The sequence below is a fragment of the Somniosus microcephalus genome, chromosome 1, assembly GCF_052327205.1.
Source record: "Somniosus microcephalus isolate GS21.2 chromosome 1, FLI_Smic_1.0, whole genome shotgun sequence".
NCBI lineage: Eukaryota > Metazoa > Chordata > Chondrichthyes > Squaliformes > Somniosidae > Somniosus > Somniosus microcephalus.
In genome coordinates, this window is record NC_140987.1 from 21401351 (window position 1) to 21415344 (window position 13994).

The following is a 13994-nucleotide window of genomic DNA, read 5'->3' on the forward strand; positions in this document are numbered from 1 at the left end:
TCAGTGTTTTGCCTCCACCGCCCAGGATACCATTCCACATATTGACCACTCTGTGTGGAAATGTGCGTCCTGGAGTTGCCATGATCCAGTTTATAGCTGTATCCCATTGGCCTGCAGTAATGGTCTAAATTGAAATAGTGCTCAGGATTTTCTATCCCATTTAGTCTTGTAAACTTTTACATAAAGTTTCCTCTCGTTCACCTTCTTTCAAGGCTGAACAGTCCAAGTCCTTAAAGCAAATTTATGTTTTCCAGAAGCAGGGGGATTTGAGCCATTTTCTCCAAGCTAATCTGTAGAGTCACTGTACTGAAAATGATACGACTCGCACAGAGCGTGGAATAAACTGAGGATGAAATATTCTTTAGAAAGGCAAACAAACCAAACCAAAATCCCGATTTGAAGTATGTGAGGGCAAAAACAGCACTGTGACCCTCAACACACTATTTCAGATAAATACTCATTTCTCACTTTGGGTGTCGGCTGTGACTCGGTGGGTAGCACCCTCGCCTCTGAGTCAGATGGTTGTGGGTTCAAGTCCCACTCCAGAGACCAGAGCGCAGAAATCCAGGCTGATACTCCAGTGCAGTACGGAGGGAGTGCTGTACTGTCGGAGGTGCCGTCTCTCGGATGAGACGTTAAACCGAGGCCCCGCCTGCTCTCTCAGGTGGACGTAAAAGATCCCACGGCCACTATTTAGAAGAAGAGCAGGGGGAGCTATCCCCAGCGTCCTGGCCAATACTTACCCCTCAACCAACATCAATGCAGCACGGTGGCATAGTGGTTAGCACTGTTGCCACAGCGCCAGGGACCCGGGTTCAAATCCGGCCTCGGGTGACTGTCTGTGTGGAGTTTGCACATTCTCCCCGTGTTTGCGTGGGTTTCCTCCGGGTGCTCCGGTTTCCTCCCACAGTCCAAAGATGTGCGGGTTAGGTTGATTGGCCATGATAAAAATTGGCCCTTAGTGTTAGGGGGGATTAAATATGTGGGGTTACGGGGATAGGGCTTGTGTGGGATGGCTGTCGGTGTAGGGACCGGGTGCTAGGGTTTGGATGATCAGCCATGATCTCGTTGAATGGCGGAGCAGGCTCGAAGGGCCGAATGGCCTACTCCTGCTCCTATCCTCTATGTTTCTATGTAAAGCAGATTATCTGGTCATTATCACTGCTGTTTGTGGGACCTTTTGGCTGCTGCGTTTCCCTGCATTACAACAGCGACTACACTTCCAAAATAATGAATTGGCTGTAAAGCGCATTGGGAGGTCCTGAGATCATGAAAGGCACTATATAAACGCAAGTATCTTTCCTTTTGATACTGAGCGGCTGCAGGACATTCTGAAGGAGGAGGCTGAACAACCAGAGGTCGTGGTCCATATCGGTACCAACGACATAGGTAGAAAGAGGGACGAGGTCCTGCAAGCAGAATATAGGCAGCTAGAAAATAAATTAAAAAGCAGGACCTCAAAGGTAGTAATCTCAGGATTACTCCCAGTGTCACGTGCTAGCGAGAGCAGAAATAGGAGAATAGACCAGATGAATGCGTGGCTGGAGAGATGGTGTAGGAGGGAGGGATTTAAATTCCTGAGGCTTTGGGACCGATTCTGGGGAAGGTGGGACCTGTACAAGCTGGACGGGTTACACCTTGGCAGAACCGGGGCCAATATCCTCGCAGGGGGGTTTGCTAGTGCTGATGGGAAGGATTTAAACTAGTTTATCAAAGGGCTAGGAACCTAAGTGTGAGCCCAGAACAGAGAGAAACAAAGCTGGAAGTGCAAGTTAGAAAAGTAGTCAGCAAAACTAGTAGGGAGCAGAAACAAAGGCCAACAGTAAAGAGGGTCAAAGTGCAGAAAAATATTAAACAGGCAAAGTTGAAGGCACTTTATCTAAATGCACGTAACATTTGCAACAAGGTGGATGAATTAATGGCACAAATAGAAGTAAATGGGTATGATGTAATTGTCATTACAAAGACATGGTTGCAGGGTAACCAAAGCTGGGAACTGAATGTTCCAGGGTACTCAACATTTAGGAAGGACAGACAAAAAGGAAAAGGAGGTGGCGTAGTGCTGTTAATAAGGGATGAGGTACGGTAGAGATAAAAGATCTTGGCTCGGCAGATCGTGATGTAGAACTGGAATCAGTTTGGGTGGAGCTAAGAAACAGCAAAGGGTGGAAATCATTGGTGGGAGTTGTGTATAGGCCACCAAACAGTAATGGTAATGTAGGGCACAGTATCAATCAAGGGCAATACGGTAATCATGGGGGACTTTAATCTACATATTGACTGGGCAAATCAAATTACCACTAATGGTGTGGAGGACGAATTCTTGGATTGCATGCGAGATGGTTTCCTGGATCAGTATGTGGAGGAACCAACCAGGGAACAGGCTATTCTGGATCTGGTACTGTGTAATGAGAAAGGGCTAATCAATAATCTTGTGGTAAAGAGGCCTTTAGGGACAAGTGACCATAATATAATTGAATTTTATATCAGGTTTGAGAGTGATGTAGTCCAATCTGAAACTAAGGTCTTCAATCTAAACAGAGGAAACTATAAGGGTATGACGGACAAGTTGGCCATGGTAGATTGGGAGACTACACTAAAAGGTATGAAGGTGGACATACAATGGCTAGCATTCAAGGAAATAATGCATAATTTGCAACAAACATACATTCCTCTAAGGCATAAAAACCCAAAAGGAAAAGTGATCCAACCATGGCTAACAAAAGAAATTAAAGCTAGTATTAAGTCAAAGGAGGAAGCTTACAAAGTTGCCAGAAAAAGCGGGCAGCCTGTGGATTGGGATCTTTTTAGAAATCAGCAAAGGGGGACCAAGAAATTGATAAAGAAAGGGAAAATGGAATAGGAGCACAAACTAGCGAAATATATAAAAACGGATTGTAAAAGCTTCTATAGGTATGTGAAAAGGAAAAGACTGGCGAAGGTAAATGTAGGCCCTTTACAGTCAGAGACGGGAGAATTTATAATGGGGAATGAGGAAATGGCAGCGAAATTAAATAAAAACTTTGTTTCTGTCTTCATGGAGGAAAACACAAAAAACCTCCCAGAAATACAAGAAAACCAAGGGTGTGGTGAGAACGAGAAACTTAAAGAAATTATTATTAGTAAAAAAACAGTGCTAGCAAAATTAATGGGACTAAAAGTTCATTAACCTCAAGGACCGGATGACTTACATCCTAGGGTTTTGAAAGAAGTGGCCATTGGGATAGTGGACGCATTGGTTGTCATCTTCCAAAATTCTATAGATTCTGGAATGATTGCTGAAGATTGGAGAATAGCAAATGTAACCCCGCTATTTAAGAAAGGAGGGAGAGAGAAAACAGGGAACTTACAGACCTGTTAGCCTCACATCAGTAGTTGGGAAAATGCTGGAATCTATTATAAAGGATACAATAACTGGGCACTTAGAAACTAATAGTAAGTAAGATTGGGCAGAGTCAACATGGATTTATGAAAGGGAAATCCTGTTTGACAAACCTATTGGAGATCTTTGAGGATGTAACTAGTGGAGTAGACAAAGGGGAACCAGTAGATGTGGTGTATCTGGATTTTCAGAAGGCCTTCGATAAGGTCCCACACAAAAGGTTGGTGAACAAAATTAGGGCACATGGAATTGGGGGTAATATACTAGCATGGATTGAGAATTGGTTAACAGACAGAAAACAAAGAGTAGGGATAAACGGGTCTTTTTCAGGATGGCAGGCTGTGACTAGTGGGGTACCGCAAGGATCGGTGCTTGGGCCCCAGCTATTCACAATCTATATCAATGATTTGGATGAGGGGACTAAATGTAACATTTACAAATTTGCTGATGACACAAAGCTAGGTGGCAGTGTTAGTTGCGAAGAGGATGTGAAGAGGCTTCAAGGGAATCTCGACAGGCTCAGTGAGTGGGCGAGAACATGGCAGATGGATTGTAATGTGGATAAATGTGAAGCTAACCACATTGGTAGAAAAAACAGAAAGGCAGAGTATTTCCTAAATGGTGAAAGATTGGGGAATGCAGATGCTCAAAGGGACCTGGGTGTCCTTGTACATGAGTCACTGAAAGTGAATGTGCAGGTGCAGCAAGCCATTAAGAAGACAAATGGTACGCTGGCCTTCATTACAAGAGAATTTGAGTACAGGAGTAAAGAAGTCTTACTCCAATTATATAGGGCCTTGGTGAGACCACACCTGGAGTACTGTGTACAGTTTTGGTCCCCTTACCTAAGGAAGGATATACTTGCCATAGAGGGAGTGCAACGAAGGTTCACGAGATTGATTCCTGGGATGGCGGGACAGTCGTATGAGAAGAGATTGAGTAAACTAGGCCTGTATTCTCTTGAATTCAAAAGAATGAGAGGGGATCTCATTGAAGCATACAAAATTAGGATAGATGCTGGCAGAATGTTTCCCTTGGCTGGGGAGTCTAGAACCAGGGGCCACAGCCTCAGGATAAAGGGTAGGCCATTCAGGACTGAGATGAGAAGAAATTTCTTGTGAATCTTTGGAATTCTCTACCCCAGAGGGCTTTGGAGGCTCAGTCATTGGGTATATTCAAAACAGAAGTCGATAGATTTCTGACTAGTAAGGGCATCAAGGGATATGGCGATAAGGCCGGTGAATGGAATTGAGGCAGCAGATCATCCATGATCTCTGACATGAATCAGTCATTCATGAAAGAAAGACGTATGAAATAATACTGAGCGGCCTGCGGGTGGTGCTGTCCAGGGAGAGTATAAATACTCGGGCACGGGCCCAGCTTGCGCAGGACATTCTTAACAGGAACTAGTGAAGGACACAACTAGACCTCCATGTTGTAAAACAGTTGATTAAAGCTTTGTTTAACGCTTAGACCAAGTGCCTAGTAGTTTTCTTATGTCAATCTCATTGAATGGCGGAGCAGGCTCGAAGGGCCGAATGGCTTGCTCCTGCTCCAATTTCTTATGTTCTTTTCTCCCCCCGCCCCCCAGTCCCCAGAATGTATTGACTGGGTGCCTCACTTTAATGGCGAGTTTTCGTGTTCGATCATTGACGGACGGAGTGTGTTATCCGACCTCTGGTGGGGCATGGGGTGGGAGGAACAGCCTGTCTGAACTTGTCATCACCCAACACACACAGCCTTTCAGCAGTGGCCACTGGATAGCATTGGGGAAATGAGAACCCGGGCCATTTTAATTGTTTTTCTATCTCCCTCGCCGTTGGTCATTGGCTGAGTCCCACGGTAGAGCCCCTCCTGCTGCCCAGGGCGAGATCAGCTAACTCATTGCAGACCAGTAATGGAACCCGAGAGCTTCCCAGTCGCTGTGGTTCTGGTACTTAACCAGAGAAACCAGCTGAGCCACCGGGGGCGCTCACTCTCATTTCTAAACTTTACCTTTCATAGAAATTTACAGCACAGAAGGAGGCCATTCGGCCCACCGTGTCTCTGCCGGCCGAAAAAGAGCTATCCAGCCGAATCCCACTTTCCAGCTCTTGGTCCATAGCCCTGTAGGCTGCAACACATCACGTGCATATCCAAGTACTTTTTTAATGCGATGAGGGTTTCTGCCTCTACCACCCATTCAGGGCAGTGAGTTCCAGACCCCCACCGCCCTCCGGGTGAAAGAAGTTCTCCTCAACTCCCCTCTAATCCTTCTACCAATTACTTTAAATCTGTGCCCCCTGGTTATTGACCCCTCTGCTAAGGGAAATAGGTGCTTCCTATCCACTCTATGTGGGCCCCATATAATTTTATGCACCTCAATTAAATCTCCCCTCAGCCTTCTCTGTTCCGAAGAAAACAACCCCAGCCTATCCAATCTTTCCTCATAGCTAAAATTCTCCAGTCCTGGCAACATCCTGGTAAATCTCCTCTTTGTGCAGAAATACACTACAGTGTATAAAGGTAAAGTCAGGCACAGTGATTCCGAGCCCCAGTGCTTTGTGGAATGGAACTATGCAGGTTTGCATCCACATAACTCAAAAGGTACTGGGGGAAAATTGGGTATTGCCCATTTTGGGGCGCTAATATCGATCGGGTGCAAAGTTTAGCGCCCAGTGCTAATTATAGCCTCCGATTGCAAAAATCGCCTCTGTCACCCCTGGAGGTGATTTGAGTGCTAAATCAGGTGCTACACACCTCTCTTAAGGTGCAAACGTCGGGGAGCGAGGCACTACCTCAGAACGCTACCGAAGCTCAGGCGATGTCAGTAACCATGGAAGCCAGACAGACTGGCGCCGTCCAGTTCTTAATGGAGAGGGGCCATCTTGCTGGCCAGCCACATCCTGCTCATTGCAGCCTTGAATATCGGCCTGGAGAAACCTCTAAAGCAATTGTGTTGGAAGCACTAATGGATAGGCCCAGGGAAAGAGCTTGGCGCTTAGGAACCTCCAAAAGTGGTGCTGAAAGCCAAAACTCCTTAGGACAGCATTAAATTTTTCGAAATAACAACAGAAAATGCTGGAAAAACTCAGCAGGTCAGGCAACATCCGTGGAGAGAAATTTGAGTTGATGTTTCGGGTCGAACCCTTCTTCAAAACTGGAAAGAAAAGAAACTAGATCGAAGGCAGGGCTGCGATCGGACAAAAGAATAAAAGAAACAAAAGAAGTAAAAGAGATTAGAAGCTAGACGAGATGGTAATAGGCTGAGATTAGGTGTAAAGTGTACTGGCAGGGCAAGAGATAGCTGCCAGGTGTGAGAGAGAAACAAAAGGAAAGGGGGGGGGGAAAGGAGTGGAAAAATTACAAGAAAAAATGAAATAGGGGCCGAGCTTATGATTTGAAATTGTTGAACTCGATATTGAGTCCGGAAGGCTGCAGAGTCTCTCTCCCTCTCAACCTGCGTGTACCAAAAACTTTGCCGACAGGAAAAGGCATGAAGCGCCCCCCTTTAAACAGCGCTCCCCCAGACCCTTCCCGACTTGAAAACAGTCCCCTCTACCTGTCGTTCTTAGCGGCAGGGGCTAAGGCAGGGGGCGCGACTCAATATCCAGTCCCGGGCGTTGCACGCACGACTGACATCACAATCTGCAGGCGCAGGAGATCGTGGCAGTAGTGTTTAGCGGCGCTGCAAAACGACTGGTCAATTTCGTGAGCGGCGTTAAAATCGCTGCGTTTGGATACTAAGGCCTAGAAATTCGGTGGCGCCCGTTTGGGGCACCAAGCTCGCCTGGGCGCCGGAATTTCCGCTCCGGACGGAGCCGCTTGCGCCAGCGCGATATTCAGTTTCAGCGCCCCAAACGGAAGCGGGGCGCTGCTCGAGGCGCCCCGCGTCCCTCTTGGGGCGCTGCAACTGAATATCGCAGCGCAACGTGCCGCGGTACTGCAGGCCTTCCTCCCCTTCTTAAAGGGGAGGGGCCTGCACCAGCGCGATCAGAGATCACGTGTGCCAGCAAAAGAGCCCGGCACCGAGGAGAGGTGCCGGGCGCTTGGGACACAGCCGGCACTGCCCGGGGGGGGGGGCTCAGGAGGCCGGGGACGGCGGCGCGAGGAGGTGCTGGCAGGCGGCCAGCAAAAAAAAATGGCCGCCCCGCACCGCCCCTTTAATTAGCACCACTACCACCACAGGTCGGCCCCCCTGAACCGGTCGCAGATTGCGACCGGCGTTACAGCGGGGGGCGTGACCCAATATCGCGATAGGGGCGGTAGCGGGGCGCTGCACATGCCGATGATATCATCGGTGGCGGCGCAGCGCTACAGGCTAACGCCGCCATTAGCACCCCGCTAAATTTCGCGGGGGGCGTGGCCAGTGGCGCTAAAGCCACTAAGTGCCCTCTTTGGGCGCTAACTGGTGGCGCAGCCCACCGAATTTCTAGGCCTAAGTTCCTAGCGCCCCCCCGGAGGTGCTAACTAACCGAATTTTTCCCCCATTGAGTTTCTGAAATAAAGACAGAAAATGCTGGAAATACTCAGCAGGTCAGGCAGCATCTGTGGAGAGAGAAACAGAGTTAACAATGATTATAATGTGGATAAATGTGAAGTTATCCACTTTGGTAGAAAAAACAGAAAGGCAGAGTATTTCCTAAATGGTGAAAGATTGGGGAAATCAGATGCTCAAAGGGACCTGGGTGTCCTTGTACATGAGTCACTGAAAGTGAATGTGCAGGTGCAGCAAGCCATTAAGAAGGCAAATGGTATGCTGGCCTTCATTACAAGAGGATTTAAATACAGGAGTAAAGAAGTCTTACTCCAATTATATAGGGCCTTGGTGAGACCACACCTGGAGTACTGTGTACAGTTTTGGTCCCCTTACCTAAGGAAGGATATACTTGCCATAGAGGGAGTGCAACGAAGGTTCACGAGATTGATTCCTGGGATGGCGGGACAGTCGTATGAGAAGAGATTGAGTAAACTAGGCCTGTATTCTCTTGAATTCAAAAGAATGAGAGGGGATCTCATTGAAGCATACAAAATTAGGATAGATGCTGGCAGAATGTTTCCCTTGGCTGGGGAGTCTAGAACCAGGGGCCACAGCCTCAGGATAAAGGGTAGGCCATTCAGGACTGAGATGAGAAGAAATTTCTTGTGAATCTTTGGAATTCTCTACCCCAGAGGGCTTTGGAGGCTCAGTCATTGGGTATATTCAAAACAGAAGTCGATAGATTTCTGACTAGTAAGGGCATCAAGGGATATGGCGATAAGGCCGGTGAATGGAATTGAGGCAGCAGATCATCCATGATCTCTGACATGAATCAGTCATTCATGAAAGAAAGACGTATGAAATAATACTGAGCGGCCTGCGGGTGGTGCTGTCCAGGGAGAGTATAAATACTCGGGCACGGGCCCAGCTTGCGCAGGACATTCTTAACAGGAACTAGTGAAGGACACAACTAGACCTCCATGTTGTAAAACAGTTGATTAAAGCTTTGTTTAACGCTTAGACCAAGTGCCTAGTAGTTTTCTTATGTCAATCTCATTGAATGGCGGAGCAGGCTCGAAGGGCCGAATGGCTTGCTCCTGCTCCAATTTCTTATGTTCTTTTCTCCCCCCGCCCCCCAGTCCCCAGAATGTATTGACTGGGTGCCTCACTTTAATGGCGAGTTTTCGTGTTCGATCATTGACGGACGGAGTGTGTTATCCGACCTCTGGTGGGGCATGGGGTGGGAGGAACAGCCTGTCTGAACTTGTCATCACCCAACACACACAGCCTTTCAGCAGTGGCCACTGGATAGCATTGGGGAAATGAGAACCCGGGCCATTTTAATTGTTTTTCTATCTCCCTCGCCGTTGGTCATTGGCTGAGTCCCACGGTAGAGCCCCTCCTGCTGCCCAGGGCGAGATCAGCTAACTCATTGCAGACCAGTAATGGAACCCGAGAGCTTCCCAGTCGCTGTGGTTCTGGTACTTAACCAGAGAAACCAGCTGAGCCACCGGGGGCGCTCACTCTCATTTCTAAACTTTACCTTTCATAGAAATTTACAGCACAGAAGGAGGCCATTCGGCCCACCGTGTCTCTGCCGGCCGAAAAAGAGCTATCCAGCCGAATCCCACTTTCCAGCTCTTGGTCCATAGCCCTGTAGGCTGCAACACATCACGTGCATATCCAAGTACTTTTTTAATGCGATGAGGGTTTCTGCCTCTACCACCCATTCAGGGCAGTGAGTTCCAGACCCCCACCGCCCTCCGGGTGAAAGAAGTTCTCCTCAACTCCCCTCTAATCCTTCTACCAATTACTTTAAATCTGTGCCCCCTGGTTATTGACCCCTCTGCTAAGGGAAATAGGTGCTTCCTATCCACTCTATGTGGGCCCCATATAATTTTATGCACCTCAATTAAATCTCCCCTCAGCCTTCTCTGTTCCGAAGAAAACAACCCCAGCCTATCCAATCTTTCCTCATAGCTAAAATTCTCCAGTCCTGGCAACATCCTGGTAAATCTCCTCTTTGTGCAGAAATACACTACAGTGTATAAAGGTAAAGTCAGGCACAGTGATTCCGAGCCCCAGTGCTTTGTGGAATGGAACTATGCAGGTTTGCATCCACATAACTCAAAAGGTACTGGGGGAAAATTGGGTATTGCCCATTTTGGGGCGCTAATATCGATCGGGTGCAAAGTTTAGCGCCCAGTGCTAATTATAGCCTCCGATTGCAAAAATCGCCTCTGTCACCCCTGGAGGTGATTTGAGTGCTAAATCAGGTGCTACACACCTCTCTTAAGGTGCAAACGTCGGGGAGCGAGGCACTACCTCAGAACGCTACCGAAGCTCAGGCGATGTCAGTAACCATGGAAGCCAGACAGACTGGCGCCGTCCAGTTCTTAATGGAGAGGGGCCATCTTGCTGGCCAGCCACATCCTGCTCATTGCAGCCTTGAATATCGGCCTGGAGAAACCTCTAAAGCAATTGTGTTGGAAGCACTAATGGATAGGCCCAGGGAAAGAGCTTGGCGCTTAGGAACCTCCAAAAGTGGTGCTGAAAGCCAAAACTCCTTAGGACAGCATTAAATTTTTCGAAATAACAACAGAAAATGCTGGAAAAACTCAGCAGGTCAGGCAACATCCGTGGAGAGAAATTTGAGTTGATGTTTCGGGTCGAACCCTTCTTCAAAACTGGAAAGAAAAGAAACTAGATCGAAGGCAGGGCTGCGATCGGACAAAAGAATAAAAGAAACAAAAGAAGTAAAAGAGATTAGAAGCTAGACGAGATGGTAATAGGCTGAGATTAGGTGTAAAGTGTACTGGCAGGGCAAGAGATAGCTGCCAGGTGTGAGAGAGAAACAAAAGGAAAGGGGGGGGGGAAAGGAGTGGAAAAATTACAAGAAAAAATGAAATAGGGGCCGAGCTTATGATTTGAAATTGTTGAACTCGATATTGAGTCCGGAAGGCTGCAGAGTCTCTCTCCCTCTCAACCTGCGTGTACCAAAAACTTTGCCGACAGGAAAAGGCATGAAGCGCCCCCCTTTAAACAGCGCTCCCCCAGACCCTTCCCGACTTGAAAACAGTCCCCTCTACCTGTCGTTCTTAGCGGCAGGGGCTAAGGCAGGGGGCGCGACTCAATATCCAGTCCCGGGCGTTGCACGCACGACTGACATCACAATCTGCAGGCGCAGGAGATCGTGGCAGTAGTGTTTAGCGGCGCTGCAAAACGACTGGTCAATTTCGTGAGCGGCGTTAAAATCGCTGCGTTTGGATACTAAGGCCTAGAAATTCGGTGGCGCCCGTTTGGGGCACCAAGCTCGCCTGGGCGCCGGAATTTCCGCTCCGGACGGAGCCGCTTGCGCCAGCGCGATATTCAGTTTCAGCGCCCCAAACGGAAGCGGGGCGCTGCTCGAGGCGCCCCGCGTCCCTCTTGGGGCGCTGCAACTGAATATCGCAGCGCAACGTGCCGCGGTACTGCAGGCCTTCCTCCCCTTCTTAAAGGGGAGGGGCCTGCACCAGCGCGATCAGAGATCACGTGTGCCAGCAAAAGAGCCCGGCACCGAGGAGAGGTGCCGGGCGCTTGGGACACAGCCGGCACTGCCCGGGGGGGGGGGCTCAGGAGGCCGGGGACGGCGGCGCGAGGAGGTGCTGGCAGGCGGCCAGCAAAAAAAAATGGCCGCCCCGCACCGCCCCTTTAATTAGCACCACTACCACCACAGGTCGGCCCCCCTGAACCGGTCGCAGATTGCGACCGGCGTTACAGCGGGGGGCGTGACCCAATATCGCGATAGGGGCGGTAGCGGGGCGCTGCACATGCCGATGATATCATCGGTGGCGGCGCAGCGCTACAGGCTAACGCCGCCATTAGCACCCCGCTAAATTTCGCGGGGGGCGTGGCCAGTGGCGCTAAAGCCACTAAGTGCCCTCTTTGGGCGCTAACTGGTGGCGCAGCCCACCGAATTTCTAGGCCTAAGTTCCTAGCGCCCCCCCGGAGGTGCTAACTAACCGAATTTTTCCCCCATTGAGTTTCTGAAATAAAGACAGAAAATGCTGGAAATACTCAGCAGGTCAGGCAGCATCTGTGGAGAGAGAAACAGAGTTAACAATGATTATAATGTGGATAAATGTGAAGTTATCCACTTTGGTAGAAAAAACAGAAAGGCAGAGTATTTCCTAAATGGTGAAAGATTGGGGAAATCAGATGCTCAAAGGGACCTGGGTGTCCTTGTACATGAGTCACTGAAAGTGAATGTGCAGGTGCAGCAAGCCATTAAGAAGGCAAATGGTATGCTGGCCTTCATTACAAGAGGATTTAAATACAGGAGTAAAGAAGTCTTACTCCAATTATATAGGGCCTTGGTGAGACCACACCTGGAGTACTGTGTACAGTTTTGGTCCCCTTACCTAAGGAAGGATATACTTGCCATAGAGGGAGTGCAACGAAGGTTCACGAGATTGATTCCTGGGATGGCGGGACAGTCGTATGAGAAGAGATTGAGTAAACTAGGCCTGTATTCTCTTGAATTCAAAAGAATGAGAGGGGATCTCATTGAAGCATACAAAATTAGGATAGATGCTGGCAGAATGTTTCCCTTGGCTGGGGAGTCTAGAACCAGGGGCCACAGCCTCAGGATAAAGGGTAGGCCATTCAGGACTGAGATGAGAAGAAATTTCTTGTGAATCTTTGGAATTCTCTACCCCAGAGGGCTTTGGAGGCTCAGTCATTGGGTATATTCAAAACAGAAGTCGATAGATTTCTGACTAGTAAGGGCATCAAGGGATATGGCGATAAGGCCGGTGAATGGAATTGAGGCAGCAGATCATCCATGATCTCTGACATGAATCAGTCATTCATGAAAGAAAGACGTATGAAATAATACTGAGCGGCCTGCGGGTGGTGCTGTCCAGGGAGAGTATAAATACTCGGGCACGGGCCCAGCTTGCGCAGGACATTCTTAACAGGAACTAGTGAAGGACACAACTAGACCTCCATGTTGTAAAACAGTTGATTAAAGCTTTGTTTAACGCTTAGACCAAGTGCCTAGTAGTTTTCTTATGTCAATCTCATTGAATGGCGGAGCAGGCTCGAAGGGCCGAATGGCTTGCTCCTGCTCCAATTTCTTATGTTCTTTTCTCCCCCCGCCCCCCAGTCCCCAGAATGTATTGACTGGGTGCCTCACTTTAATGGCGAGTTTTCGTGTTCGATCATTGACGGACGGAGTGTGTTATCCGACCTCTGGTGGGGCATGGGGTGGGAGGAACAGCCTGTCTGAACTTGTCATCACCCAACACACACAGCCTTTCAGCAGTGGCCACTGGATAGCATTGGGGAAATGAGAACCCGGGCCATTTTAATTGTTTTTCTATCTCCCTCGCCGTTGGTCATTGGCTGAGTCCCACGGTAGAGCCCCTCCTGCTGCCCAGGGCGAGATCAGCTAACTCATTGCAGACCAGTAATGGAACCCGAGAGCTTCCCAGTCGCTGTGGTTCTGGTACTTAACCAGAGAAACCAGCTGAGCCACCGGGGGCGCTCACTCTCATTTCTAAACTTTACCTTTCATAGAAATTTACAGCACAGAAGGAGGCCATTCGGCCCACCGTGTCTCTGCCGGCCGAAAAAGAGCTATCCAGCCGAATCCCACTTTCCAGCTCTTGGTCCATAGCCCTGTAGGCTGCAACACATCACGTGCATATCCAAGTACTTTTTTAATGCGATGAGGGTTTCTGCCTCTACCACCCATTCAGGGCAGTGAGTTCCAGACCCCCACCGCCCTCCGGGTGAAAGAAGTTCTCCTCAACTCCCCTCTAATCCTTCTACCAATTACTTTAAATCTGTGCCCCCTGGTTATTGACCCCTCTGCTAAGGGAAATAGGTGCTTCCTATCCACTCTATGTGGGCCCCATATAATTTTATGCACCTCAATTAAATCTCCCCTCAGCCTTCTCTGTTCCGAAGAAAACAACCCCAGCCTATCCAATCTTTCCTCATAGCTAAAATTCTCCAGTCCTGGCAACATCCTGGTAAATCTCCTCTTTGTGCAGAAATACACTACAGTGTATAAAGGTAAAGTCAGGCACAGTGATTCCGAGCCCCAGTGCTTTGTGGAATGGAACTATGCAGGTTTGCATCCACATAACTCAAAAGGTACTGGGGGAA

The 13994-nt window shown here is 48.7% G+C and overlaps 1 protein-coding gene across 1 annotated transcript in view; it reads left to right on the plus strand.

Annotated features, from left to right (window-relative positions):
- nop14 (NOP14 nucleolar protein homolog (yeast)) overlaps window positions 1-13994 on the plus strand; it is a 72944-nt gene that overhangs the window by 40012 nt on the left and 18938 nt on the right. The window lies entirely within an intron of this gene.